This window comes from Cheilinus undulatus, linkage group 21, assembly GCF_018320785.1.
Source record: "Cheilinus undulatus linkage group 21, ASM1832078v1, whole genome shotgun sequence".
In the NCBI taxonomy this organism is placed as follows: Eukaryota; Metazoa; Chordata; class Actinopteri; order Labriformes; family Labridae; genus Cheilinus; species Cheilinus undulatus.
This window is the reverse complement of record NC_054885.1, coordinates 14,204,679-14,218,285: the sequence shown is the minus strand read 5'-3', so window position 1 is coordinate 14,218,285 and position 13,607 is coordinate 14,204,679.

The following is a 13,607-nucleotide window of genomic DNA, read 5'->3' as shown; positions in this document are numbered from 1 at the left end:
TATATTACCTCATGCTGCCTAATATTACCTCACACTGCATTACCTTAAGTAACCCATGATTACCTTTCATTACCTAACGTAACCTTATGTTACCTGAAGTAACCTTATGTTACCTCAGGTAACATTATTTTACCATGTGTTACCTTATCCTACCTAGCTTGCATTCCCTCATGTTTCCTTACAGTATCTTACCTTACGTCAACTGACGACACCTAACGTTACCTAGTTATTTTGCATTAACCTACAATACCTTACACTGCCATACCTTACATTAACTTATGATACCTTATGTTACCTAGCATTTCATTACCTAACGTAACCTTGTAACCTGAAATTACCTGATGTTACCTTATGTTTCCTAATTTTATCATGCGTAGGTAACATAAGGTAGTTTATGTTACCTAGCATTACCTTGCATTACCTTACGTTACCTTACATTAACTTACCTTACGTTAACTTACTATACCTAATGTCACCTAGCATTACCTTGTATTACCTTACGTTACCTTTCATCATCTTACCTTACGTTAACTTACGATACCTAATGTTACCTAACATTACCTTGTATTGTCTTACGTTACCTTACATTATCTTACCTTGCATTAACTTCGATACCTAATGTTACCTTGCGTTACCTCATATTACCTTACGTTTCCTTTCATTATCTTAGCTTACATTAACTTGCGATGTCTTATGTTACCTAGTGTTACCTTGCATTACCTTTTGTTACCTTACCTTACCTTAACTTATGACACCTTATGTTACCTTGCATTACCGTGTATTACCTTACGTAACCTTTCATTATCTTACCTTATGTTAACTTACGATGCTTTTTGTTACCTAGTGTTACCTTGCAGTACCTTACGTTACCTTACCTTACATTAACTTATGATACCTTATGTTACCTAGTGCTACCTTGCATGACCTTACCTTACGATACCTAATGTTACCTAGCATTTCATTACCTAACATAACTTTATATTACCTGATGTTAACTTATGTTGCCTAATTTTACCATGCATTACCTTATGTTGCCTAGCGTTACCTCGCATCACCTTATGTTACCTTACATTAACTTACCTTACGTTAATTACGGTACCTAATGTTACATAGCGTTACCTAGTTTCCATGAAATACCTTACATTACCTTACAGTACCTTACGTTACCTTAGGTTACTTTCTGTTACTTTACAATACCTTAAGCTATCTCCCTTTACCTTATGTTTCATTGCAATACCTTTCATGACAATTTATTTAATGTCTCTTACATGGAATTTTTTTTTTGTCTTCAATTCTGCATACACGTTACTGCCTCCACTGTTTCTTAGTTAATACAACAGAAGGAAGAAAACTTTACTTTATAAACTTAATTGTAAACAACCTATACTGTACCCATTTCCTCCTTGACCAATATACGTTGTGTAATCCATAATAAGCATGTTCTACATGATAAAACGTGATAAATGATTAAGATAAAAACACCATGATGATAGGCTTGGGTGTCTTAAAAAAAGAAAAGCTCCAGCATCAGGAGATGATTCATGGTGATATTTACTTGAGTGTCACAAGTTTTACATAAGAATAGTTTGTGTTGATTTAGCTGGGTGTGTGACTGTGCCACACTTCAAATTCAAAGTGTAACTGATCTACTTGTTCTCCTTATTACCGCTTAATGATATGTAACCTGACTGTTTCACAAACTGCCAAAAGGTCACAAGTCTATAGTTTGTACTCAGAGCACAAACTTGAAATACTGTTGAAATTTAAGTAAAAGATATATGGCTGGTGTAAATTCACACAAATGCACTACAGGCTGTTATAGAGGCTGACCCAGAAACATGGCACCATGCTGTAAAGTCATTTGATCTTTACAGCAGAGCTAAGTGGGCAATTTAAGGACTGTGCACTTGAGTGGAGGGTATGATGAAGCCTGAACAGACACAGGATCTGCACACTTTGTTTGCCCATGGTGTTACGGCAGGGTACCTCAGTAGGCTATTAATCCTTTTCAATTGGTTTGTATAGAGCAGAATAAGGGAGAACAGCTTGTTCCCAATAAACTGCACAGAAGAACAGCTGGTTTGTGCACAAGATGTCTGTATTGTATACTCCAATGCTGTTTCTACTATAAGCTATCTGTAATTTCATTTTAATGGTGGTCTTATTATTTTAAGGAGAATGAACAGTTACAGTAATATTACCTGACGAAGACATAATACAGAGGTCTCACTCTGCAGACAGCTCCATCATCATCACACTCAAAGCAGTGTGACAGAACACAATAGCCTGGATGAGTGTTCGACTTGACAGCCCAATTTTGAATAGATCTGACCTCCTGGAGACTGTAGCGTTGGCTATTATTTTAAAATGAAAGGCTAGAACCTGTAACTGTTGCTTTACCAGGATCCAGTGTGGCATGTTTTTGACCAGTATTCATACAAAATAGCTTATTCTGTTTTTTTTCAATGGAATGATACATAACAGAAAGGATACAAGTTGTATTTACTTTGCTATAACCTGTTTATCATAGTAATAAGAAAATGATGATATATGTCAGCAGTGGTTTAGGTGCAGGGTAAATGCAGGTTCACAGAGTAAACCCACTTATGTTTCTGTCTCCATATCGTATAATCAATTCTAAATCCCCTTTCTTAATATGGTAAAAGTTATTTTTTTTCACTTATATAGTCAGATGCTCATGGCTTTGTAGAACAAAAAGACGTGCTATGACTGGGCATTTGGAAGACGGGAAAATGAAAATACAGATCGTTCTCAGATTTAAGGGTCATTCATGCTCTGTGTACGTACGAAATTATGTAGATCAGTGCATTTTAAATGTTACAACCATTACAACCTTGTTACTTGTGTGTAGCTGTTCAATGGGGTAGATACTGACAATTATAGTCTCACCGAGCTGCACAACTTTGTTGCTGCTCTGTATGCCCCATAGACTGAAAAAGGATTGGTCCGTCTTCTACCCAAGTGTGCTCATGTGCTCTGTTCCCAGGTGAGCTAAACTCATAAATATGTTTAAAAAAAAATTCAAGCACGAGGATATCAATACAAGTTTTTGCACCAGCAATGTAATGTTGCAGTGCAAAATTGTGGCTTATGTTTTTTAGATATCAAATTTAGGTCCAATTAGTACACAATCAATCAAAACATCATGGCAGACAGAGGAAAAACCCTCTCCTCTTTTCTTCTTTTCATATGAATATTTGTCTCTAGCCAGTGTGTAGTTATTTTTGTCTTTAATGTGATATTAAAGTAAAAGAGTAAAAGAGGGAGACAGGCAACAGGCAGCCCAACACATGTTCAATGATGGCAAATGGTAGTGCAGTGAATTAAAACAGCACTGACTTGATACCTGTGTGTAAAGGTGCTGTTACACATGGACCAGAGGAGAGATGCAGAAATCTAAGCGTATCTTCTGCCCTAATGTATTTCAGGATAGCTTAAAACAAACTTCAGCAGCGTTACCAACAGTATCCAGGAACAAAAAATTACCCCAAGCCATTTTTTAAAACCAGACCATAAGCATCCATTATTAAGCTTCAAAGTTACGTATTTCGATACAGAATCTAATAGAGATTGATTCACTTTCAGAAACGGCCACTAGTGGCAACTTGAGAAACTGCATGTTTGCTTCATTTCTCAGTTTTGGAGCTTGATAAAAAAAATGTAATCTTTGTTGAACATATTTTATGCATATTGCCACTGCACAGTTTCACTGCTTATACTCATTATCATACCTTTTGATCACTATCATTTTACATTCACATCTTTACATGTATGTCATTTGAAAGCACAGAAATGCCCACTAGTAACAGCCCACTAGTTCCTCATCCTTGCTCTTGATCCATCCTCTCCATGTGGCTTTGTGACTTCGGATGTACATGCAGGCTGTTTTCACAAGTGTAAATTCAAAGCTCTAACTTTGGCAGTTCCAGGTTCTGTGACATTGTCCTTTGCATCTGGAACATCATGTCCTGGATAATGAGAGGTGTGGTTGGGAAGGAAGAGCAGCCGCAGTAGCCACTGCTTTCATTACGCCTTGTTATCATAAAGGCTGTTTTCTCTGCTGAGGTAGCATCAGTTGAACTAGGTTTAAAAGATTCCTATTGCTATGTTGTCTCCTCACATTAATCTATAGCTCCACCATATGTTTTTTACTTATTTTCATGCATTTTTTTAAATAAAAGTATTTCTTCTTTTATTCAGAACAAAATCAATAATGTTTTTTTTTTAATCTGTCTTTTCTAGGTCAACAGCTGTGTTATAAAGCAGCTTCTTGTGCTTATCCTGTTGCTGAGTGAAGAAGGGCATCCGTACCTTGGATCAGAGGTGTACAAAGAGATTTTCCATTAAAGAGAATGCAGCTGCAGTGAAGCAGAAAACATTATTGAAGTGTGTTTAAGGACTGCGTTGTGCAACCTGTTGCTCTGAGAGAAAAAAAGAAGAAAAAAGCTTTGTAAAGTGGAAGATAATTATCTAAAGTCTGAGCTGAATGGTGGGCAGACAAGTGCACTTTAGAATATTTTTTTTTGCATTCAAAACAGGACTTTTACATTACATGTTAGTCAAACTAAAATTGTGCTAATGGAATTTCATGAAACTGGACTAAAACTGTTAGATAAGTTGGAAAATAGCTTTTTTGTATCTATACTGTACATCTTAATTGAACCACATTAGACAACACAGTCTCCTTACGTGGCGTTGACCCTGTTTAACAACATAAATGCTAATTGTAGCAGGTGAGGCATTGTTGTCTGCCTGAATTTATCACTATAAGCTAGAGGTATGGCTTGTACCATCTTCTTTGCACCAAAACTAAAGCAGAAAGTATGTAAAAAATAAACAGAGCTGGAAAGTTGGCAGAAAGTAACGATAGCGGTTACGTCACTTGTTTTGTTACTCGTATTGGCCCGTAGAGATGTGACAGAACGTTCATCCAAACACACTCGGAGTTTTTTTCTAGGCCTCTGCCTTTTCTCAAACGTCTCCTATTGAAGCTTTCCCAGATGGATGTGTGAAACACGAAAAAAGCTGGATGGATGTGTGAAACACATCCATCTGGCGAGTCAGGTTATATTTTTACCATTTAACACACAAATGGTTAGCCAGTTGCTTTATTTGGAAGCATAGTTAACAGGAAAAAGGTTCATAGTAGCCAGCTGAAAAACATTCATCAATCCACTGATCTACCCATCCATCCATTATCCAACCGCCCAATTGTTAAACAATTAAATGATCCATCCATCCATCCATCCATCCCATAACCTAAGAACATCTGTCCATCTGTCTGCCAATCCAGTCAGCTGACCATAAATTTAATTGACTAATCAGCCTCTCTGCAAGTTGTCCATCTGTCTGTCCATCCATCCATCCATCCATCCAGTCATCCATCCATCATTGATCCAACCAACATTGATCATTTCATCTATCCATCCATCCATCTGTTCATCCATCCATCATTGATCCAACCAACATTGATCACTCCATCTGTCCATCCATCCATAAACCTATTCACCAACTAGAAAACTAACCAATCATCATCCATCCATCAACTAACCAGTCAGCATCAATCCATCTATCTATTGATCCATTAATTTATCCGACTGTCAACCCTCTCGTCTAGACAGCAACTTAGCCAACTACACACTTTATAGACCATCTAACCTCCCAACAGACTTACCACACCCACAGATAATCTGTGTATCATTCATTCACTAGACATGTGACTGATAATTGAACTACAAATATGTTAATGAAAAACAAGTCATTTTTCATTTATTCATTCAGTTATCAATCACATATCAACTGAATAGATGATACACCGATTACAAATAACCCAATTTGGCATAAATTACAGGAAAAGAGCTTTGCCATTAATACACTAAACTCAGCTAATGTGCCCTTCAGGGAAACGTGAAGTCCTACGAGAGCTCCCCATTGTCCTTAAGACCATGGCAGACATGATGTCCTTTGTGCTTATTACTGCATGGTTAAGAAATTCCCAGCACCCTTCAAATGTTGTCAGAGGCATCTGGGTGTAGTCAGCAGCAAGTGTCTTTTTAATTGGAACATCAGTTTTATTGTTTCACTCTGGTTTCTTCTACAGTTCAGAGCCTGTGTGTAGCTTCCTTGGTGAAAGCCGTGATGTAGCGAGGAGTTTATTAACCTCATAAAAAAGGCTGGAGATGCTTCTCTGTACCTCACTGACACCTCTGCTTTCATAATCTCTTTAAATAAATATCATTGTTTGGCAAGGTTGCAAGAACATTATTATGCTGTTATTGAGTTTTGGAGATGTAGACCCAGAGGGCAGCAAATGTAACTAGATTTCTTAAAATTATGGATTTATTCAGAGAATATCAGCACGACTCCCAGGCAGAAATGTGAAATTATATCCACATAAGGCATAGATTTTTCTTTCCTGCTCTTGGTGAGTTCCTTGGGGCTAGAGGTAGGAGTTGTTGTTGTGTATTCATTTGATTTGACCCACTTTTACATGTCCAACTCAAAAAACATACATTTAGTACAGTGAAGAAGTTTTTTGCCTTCCAGTATTTCAGTTTCAAACATGGCCCGGTTGGTATTATTGTGTATTTGCTTGCCATAGACTTGTAAAATGAGAGCTAGAAAGGGAACTTAAGCCATATATGTCATGTAAACTGAAAAAACATTATGTGATTTCAGACCTTCAGATAGGGACACTTCAGCTGAACTCCAAATAAGGTCATGATGCAGCTGGATCTTTCCCTTGTGCATCATTCAACTCCATATAATGTGATTAAAAATGTGAAAATGTAAATAACACCACTGAACACAAAAGCAAGAATTACACTAATTTAATGGAAAAAGTTTGTTCAACAAAGTTGGTTGTCATTGGCATTTGCCTCACAAAAATGCTACTTCCAGTCTTCTGCCCTTTTGCCTGTGTGTTTGCTGGTTTTAATATGGATATGTGTGTCAGCACTTCCACCGTGGGCGATTGCACCCTCAGTGTGTGAGAAATGTAGCATATTAATTACCTGGAACTTTTTAAAAGAATCTATCCCTCTTAGAGCTCTTTGGCAAATGCTGACTTCCTCTTTGGCATGACAGCTTAGCCAAGCTGAAGTAAAACAGCAGATGCTGTCAGAATGATAAAATGGGCTAGCTGAGCATCTGATGCATGCGGAGACTGACTGGCACATGTACAGATATATTAGCACTCAACTTTGACTCTAAGTACATTAGTGACAGCAGCAGCCTTAGGAAGATGATTGATTGGCAAATGTGGTGCATTCATGCTGCTTTCTTTTGGTATTTTTACTGAAGAAATCGGTACAACTTTTTATAGAGATCTGTCAGGACATAAGACATGGAGCAGTCCTGGTCCAATCAGGACGTACGATTAACATACTGCATATGCCAGCTGCTAGGTAACCTGACACACAACAGCGACTGTTTCATATATGCCATAGAAAGCATTTGGGAAGGGCAGGACTCTTCAAAAAAATTCTCAGAAGGAAATTGGATTAGGACGATGGCACAAAACGAGGTTGTATGCATGCACATCTCCCAAATACGAAAATGCTGCCGAAGTGCAAGAACAGCTCTAGTTTGATTAAAGAAATGTGGCACAATTCTGATAAAACAACCGCTGTTCTACGGCTACGTTTGAGCTAACTGCTTCAGCGGTAGTAACCTCTGTATACACCAGCTTACAGTGCAGCTAAACACACCCTCAACTAATGCTGAGGCAGGTTGGGAGAAGAATATCTTTTCCGTTATGAAAAGCTTTTAGTTTTGGTCTTTGTGCTTTATTTTAATAATGAAGTGGGGTTCAGTTCTGACAACAATAGCAATTAATGACTACTAATCACTGCATAGATGGAAGACACTGCTATTGGTTTCCAGTACAACTAAACCCACCCATAGTTAGTGCCTAGTTTTCTTTAAATGATGCTCATTGGTCCAAACACTGTTCAGTTCGGCAAAAGTGTTGTGGATTGGAGCTTTTTAAGATGGATTTGCCTGAAGACAGAGATGGAGTCTGGCAAATTCATCTGCTTTGCAAGGCTAGCTTTCAGGCAGTTGCTACGGAATTTATTGTACTAGCTACAGTAGCATGATATTGCTTAAACTCAAGAGCATTGGTTGAAATTTATGTCTCAAGCTGACTAGTTTCGAATGAAAAAATAAAGAGACGTCTGGTTGTAGACCGTTCATGTGAGACGCCATCTGTCAGAGTGGAAGTACATGCTAAACTTTTGTAAGAAAACCAGGAATAAACTTCGGTTTAGGGTTTGGGTAAAGGTTAAGGTAAGGGTTAGTATATCAAAACTTAAAAGATAAAGACCTGACCTGCAAGACCTAATTAAAAAACATTTAATGAGCTGGGAAAACAGTCTACTTACAGGAAAAAGTAACCTGACACCCAAGATGGATGTGTTTCACACATCCGGGCCACATTACGGGCCATTCAGAACAACAAAACACGTGACGTAGCCCCAAACCAAGGAGTAAACTCCATAGAGCTGCATAACACAGACCATGGCAACTGTGGACATGTCAGTACACGACTTTTGTCATTTTTGAAAAGAAAACAACTCACTGCTGTTCTTTGTTCTTCTTTTGATGAAGAAATGTCGTTGAGTTCTGAAAAAAACTTATGCTATAGTAGCATCCATGCTAAGCTCTTCCGCCATATCTGCACCGGCCTCTTGTCGCTGTTTGTGTGCGTCACGACTCTGCTGCGCCCAACAGTACCGCCCCTGGATGCTGATTGGTCCTGTCACTTTCTAACTGGGCCCAAACGATTGAGATGGGTGCTTCGCCATGTGGATTTGCCAGTGAGAAACACGGAAACAGGCGAATCCAGCTGCTTGGCAAAGTTAGGAAAAAAAGCTTGTCCCCAGTAAAAACACTCAAATGCAGCAAAGGTAGCTTACATAGCTCCGTTAGCTGTGTAAGCTAATGTAATTATGCAGCTAGCATAGATCAAGCTTAGCTCACAAAACGGCTATGAAAGCTACATAGCTCCGTTAGTTTTAGCTATGTTTGCTAAATCTTAAACTAGCCAGTGTAGCTATGTTAGCTTTAGCTAAGGCTAACAACGCTAAAGCGAGCAACCATTTGTTTGCTTTTATTAATCATTGAAGAGGTGAATGTATCAGAAACAGAGTCAAAGTTTAAAATATCCGGGGCTTAGGCCAAACGTGGGAGGGTCCATAAAAAGTACAGCAAGTAAGCAACATACTTTTCACCATCCTGAAAGATTAAGGGCTTTTGAGAAAAAAACATTCAGAGCTTAATACCTGTTTCCTTCCTCAGGAAAAGACAACAAGTGATGAGTGGAAGTTGGTGGTGAAATGAACTGCTTATTACAAAAGTTGAAGTTAAGCTTGTGCACCATATGTTTAAAGCTTCCATCATTCTGAAGAAAAATCCTTGTTACTCTTGGTAAATTATTAAGTGCTGTGTTTGGCAAACAGACCTTTGAGTAAATCTTGACTTAAGGATAATTTAATTTATCCAGGACCACAGTTCCTTTCATACAAAATATCAGCAAAGGAAATATGGGCTTCTGATTAAATTTAAAGGTTGATTTATTCTGAAGCATAATTATGTGATAAGAAAACAGTTACCTGCATTGCATACCAAGTAGCCTGGTACTTCTTCTACTGCCACTTTACAACCTTTAATCCAACATTTTTCACATCTGAATTATGTTTAAGCTCAGCAGAATTGTAAACAAATACTTTCAGTTTACACCAGGCTGAATTTTTTCTCTGAAAGCTAGAAAACACATAGACATTGTTTCAATCTTTTGTGTTATGTTAGCCCATGTGCACCCTATCATATGAAACACAGTGTGCATATATTAGCATAAAAGATACATTTTATGCTGTGAATATGTATATGACCTTTACCATACTTTGTACTGGGGGCTTATCAGTTATTCACAAGTCTCAAAGCCATTGAGAGAAATGAGATATAAGAGACAGGCATGCATTTGTCAACCACTGTAGTTCTATATGTTAAAAAGGTTTCCACAATGACCCCACATGTGTTTGCCTGTGTGGGCTCTGAGAGTGATCAGACTGGGAGTGAGGTAGAACCCAAATGGATTATATACATGATATCCATGTGGGCCCCACCTGTGTGTCTGAAGAGGAATCTGACCAGGCCTTAGGTTGTGCCCAACTGGTGAGAATATGGACTCAAAGTGGTTTTATCTGTGGGTTCCACACTAGCTCAAACTGTGTTTGCCCATGTGGGCTTTCAGAGGGGCCAACTGGGCTCAGATAGGAAACAAAGGGGCGAATTATGTGCGACCCATGTGGGCCCCACCTCTTAAGAGGAATCTCAGTGGGCCTTGGGTGGTGTCAAACTTGGCCGAAGTACAGGTTCCAAGTGGGTTTGTCAGCTGGTTCCAAGATTGACCCATCTGTGCTTGTCCATTTGGGCTCTAACTGGGGACCTAAAATGGAAGTTAATCTGAGACCCATGTGGGCCCCACCTTTGTATGTGAAGAAGAATCTTACTTGGTATAGATGGGGACCAACTAGGCTGGAATTTGGGCTCTAAGTGGGTTTGTCAGTGGGTTCTCCTGTGGCCGCACCTGTGTTTGCCCATGTAGAATATAACTGGGTTTAAGTGGAAGCCAAAAGGTTAAATAGTATAAGACTGTTGTGGGCCCAAACTCTGTAAGCAAGGGAGAATTAACTAGGCTGGAATTTGGGTTCCAAGTGGGTTGGTCAGTGGGTTCTCCTGTGGCCCCACCTGTGTTTGCCCATGTAGGATCTAACTTACTTTTAAGTGGGAGCCAAAAGATTAAATAGTGTAAGACTGTTGTGGGCCCAAACTTTGCGTGTGAGAGAGAATCAACTTGGCCGGAATTTGGGTTCCAAGTGGGTTTGTCAGTGGGTTTTCCTGTGTGTTATTAATATGGGACCCATGTGGGCCTTACCTTTGTTTCTGTAGAGGAATCTGACTGGGCCATAGGTGGGGCCCAACTGGGCAGTCCAAGTCCATGAAATTTGCAGTCCAAGTGGGTTTTGTCCTGGAGTTCCACGGTGGCCCACCTGTGTTTGCCCAAGTGGGATCTTCCTGGGTAGAACCCAAATGAGTTCATAATGGGCCTATACCTATGTGTCTGAAGAGGGGTCTGCTGGGCCCATGTTACTGAATCCATTTGGGTCCCACTAAATATTACCCAGCCTATCTGTAAACCCCATTTGCCCATGTTGGCCCAAAGTGTAACAGTATGCTAGTTTTGCATCCATGTTCAGCATTTTCATTAAAAATATCTGGAGTCAGTGATACATACAGTTTCTCACCATTAGCAGTGTAGGTGTAGTAATTCATATGCATGATCTATTGTTAACATCTTGCAAGGTCTGCATTACTTCCTCTTAGGCAGACTGAAAGCATGTGTTATTCCCTTGAAAAATCTGGATGCTCTGAGGCTTTCTAAGATTCAACTAGCAGTAGAAAATTGAGAAAATCTGATAGAGATTTATAGGCATATCATAGAAAAAAGCCTCACCTTGTTAAAAAAGGAAGTATAGAGTTCCAACTAGCCTTCTGTCAAAAACAGACCCCTTTCTTTAAATTCAGTATGACTATTAAGCTAACTCCATCCTCCATTTTCCTTTCTGCTGTTGTATCTTCAGAGTCAGGGTTACTGCTGGCCAGCTGTCCACTGTCTAGCCTGATGAAAAACACAATACTGTAAAGGGGAAATAAACAAAGCAAACAAAATTATCCAGTTACAGCAAGCTACCTCTGCCTAAGGTGATTACCACCTATGAATAAAGTACTCCATATTTAAGGTTGTCCTTTGTTGGTATATAGGTCAACCGTATAGATGGCGTCACCCCAGTGCAACCGTTATGCTTTAGATTAAGTTTACATTTAAACGGTGCTGTGAGGCCAAGGCAAGCTCTCTTGATGTGTTATGAGGCCAAGGCTCTCATGTTGTCAGTATCTACATCATATTTTTTTCCCTTTGTCAAATGATGTTAATGCTGAATTCAAAGAAGAACATTTTCATCTGTTCTATTTCCTTGGGGAGGTGATAAACCACCTTTCCTTTGCTGTGTACATAGTCATTTTAACAGTCAGACTGAAGAAAGGCAATGTGACTCAGTTTTTTTTCCTGTAAATTTCTCATTTTCTTGGTCTAATTCCACCAGGCCTGCCATCATAAATGTATCATCACCTGTAAGTTAGCAATTTATGTCAGGTATTATGAGCTAGTAAGCAAAGATTGTGTACTAAGATTTGTAGTACTATTATATTCTGTAATATTCCACAAAGCACATCCATTTTTGCTTGCATCTAAAGTATGAATTCTATTCAGTCATCTCTCTTTTATTTTAAGCTGGGGCCACAAAAATGTATTTCAGATCCAAACTACAAACTACAAGTTTTCTACTTTAAATTAATCCCCTTTGACTCTAATGCACTTTGCCATCCTTCTCCGCCAAGCCTCCATGCACTTCTCTCGGGATTCCCCTCAGCTCCGGGAAAAGGAAGAAAATCACATGGAGCCAGGTCTGTGAGTAGGAAGGTTCTTAAAGGAAATCAGACGTAAAGAAAATTTTTGGCACGCCTTTAAAATTATCACAGCTTTTTATTAATAAAGCATTCGGACTGCATGAATTAGCACCAGAGCATTTTTTAAATAAAAAAGGATCTATTTTTTTCTAGGTCAGACTTTACAGTTGAAAAGCCAAGCCGAGCTTTCTGAAAGCCATTGTTTATTTCTAAGAAATACTATTTGTGTCGTACTGTGTATTATATGTGATAAGAAGAAAGGGGAAAAAAAAATCTATCTGCTCTATATCTGGAGAGACACATTGAGTCATCTCTCTTTTGTTATGAGCATTATCACTTTGACTATCAGAATGAGCAAAGGCACAACTGAATGACCTAATTTTTCTGCTTATCTCTGTTTTTCATGGCCAGTAATACCAATCATTTCATTATAAAGCTATTGTGACCTGAAACTATGCTACCTCCGTTGTGTGCTTTACGCCTTGGGCAGGACCATATCCAAAAATTAGGTCCAAAAGACAAGTTTAGGGGCATGCCACCCCAAAGAATTGTTGTAACTTCCCTTATCTCAATACATGCATGTGAGCTTTTTGTAACTAAACTTAAGAGGATGCCATAAACATCAGACCTGAGGTAAAGCAGGAAATCTGATGTGTGATGGGGTGCCTGTCTCTCACATCCAGGTGAGGTATCTGTTCTGCCGAAATGGCTGTTTCATGGTGGGTATTTAAATCACTCACGGTCTGGGCCCTGCCCCAGTACCACTTTGCCTTGGGAGACCCTATTAGGAGCTAATGCCCCCAACAACATAGCTCCCAGGTTCATAGGGCCACACAAACCCCCAGGCTGATTGGTGAAGTGTCAGCAGTTTTGTGGGCCTTGTGCCGGACCATTGAGGTGAAGAGGGAGCTGAGCCAGATGGCGAATCTTTCAATTTACCAGTCAGTCTTCCTCCCAACTCTCACCTATGGTCATGGACTCTGGAGAATGACTGGAGATTGGAGATTGCGGATACAAGCAGCCGAATTGAGTTTCCTCACTCCTCTAAGAGTGGC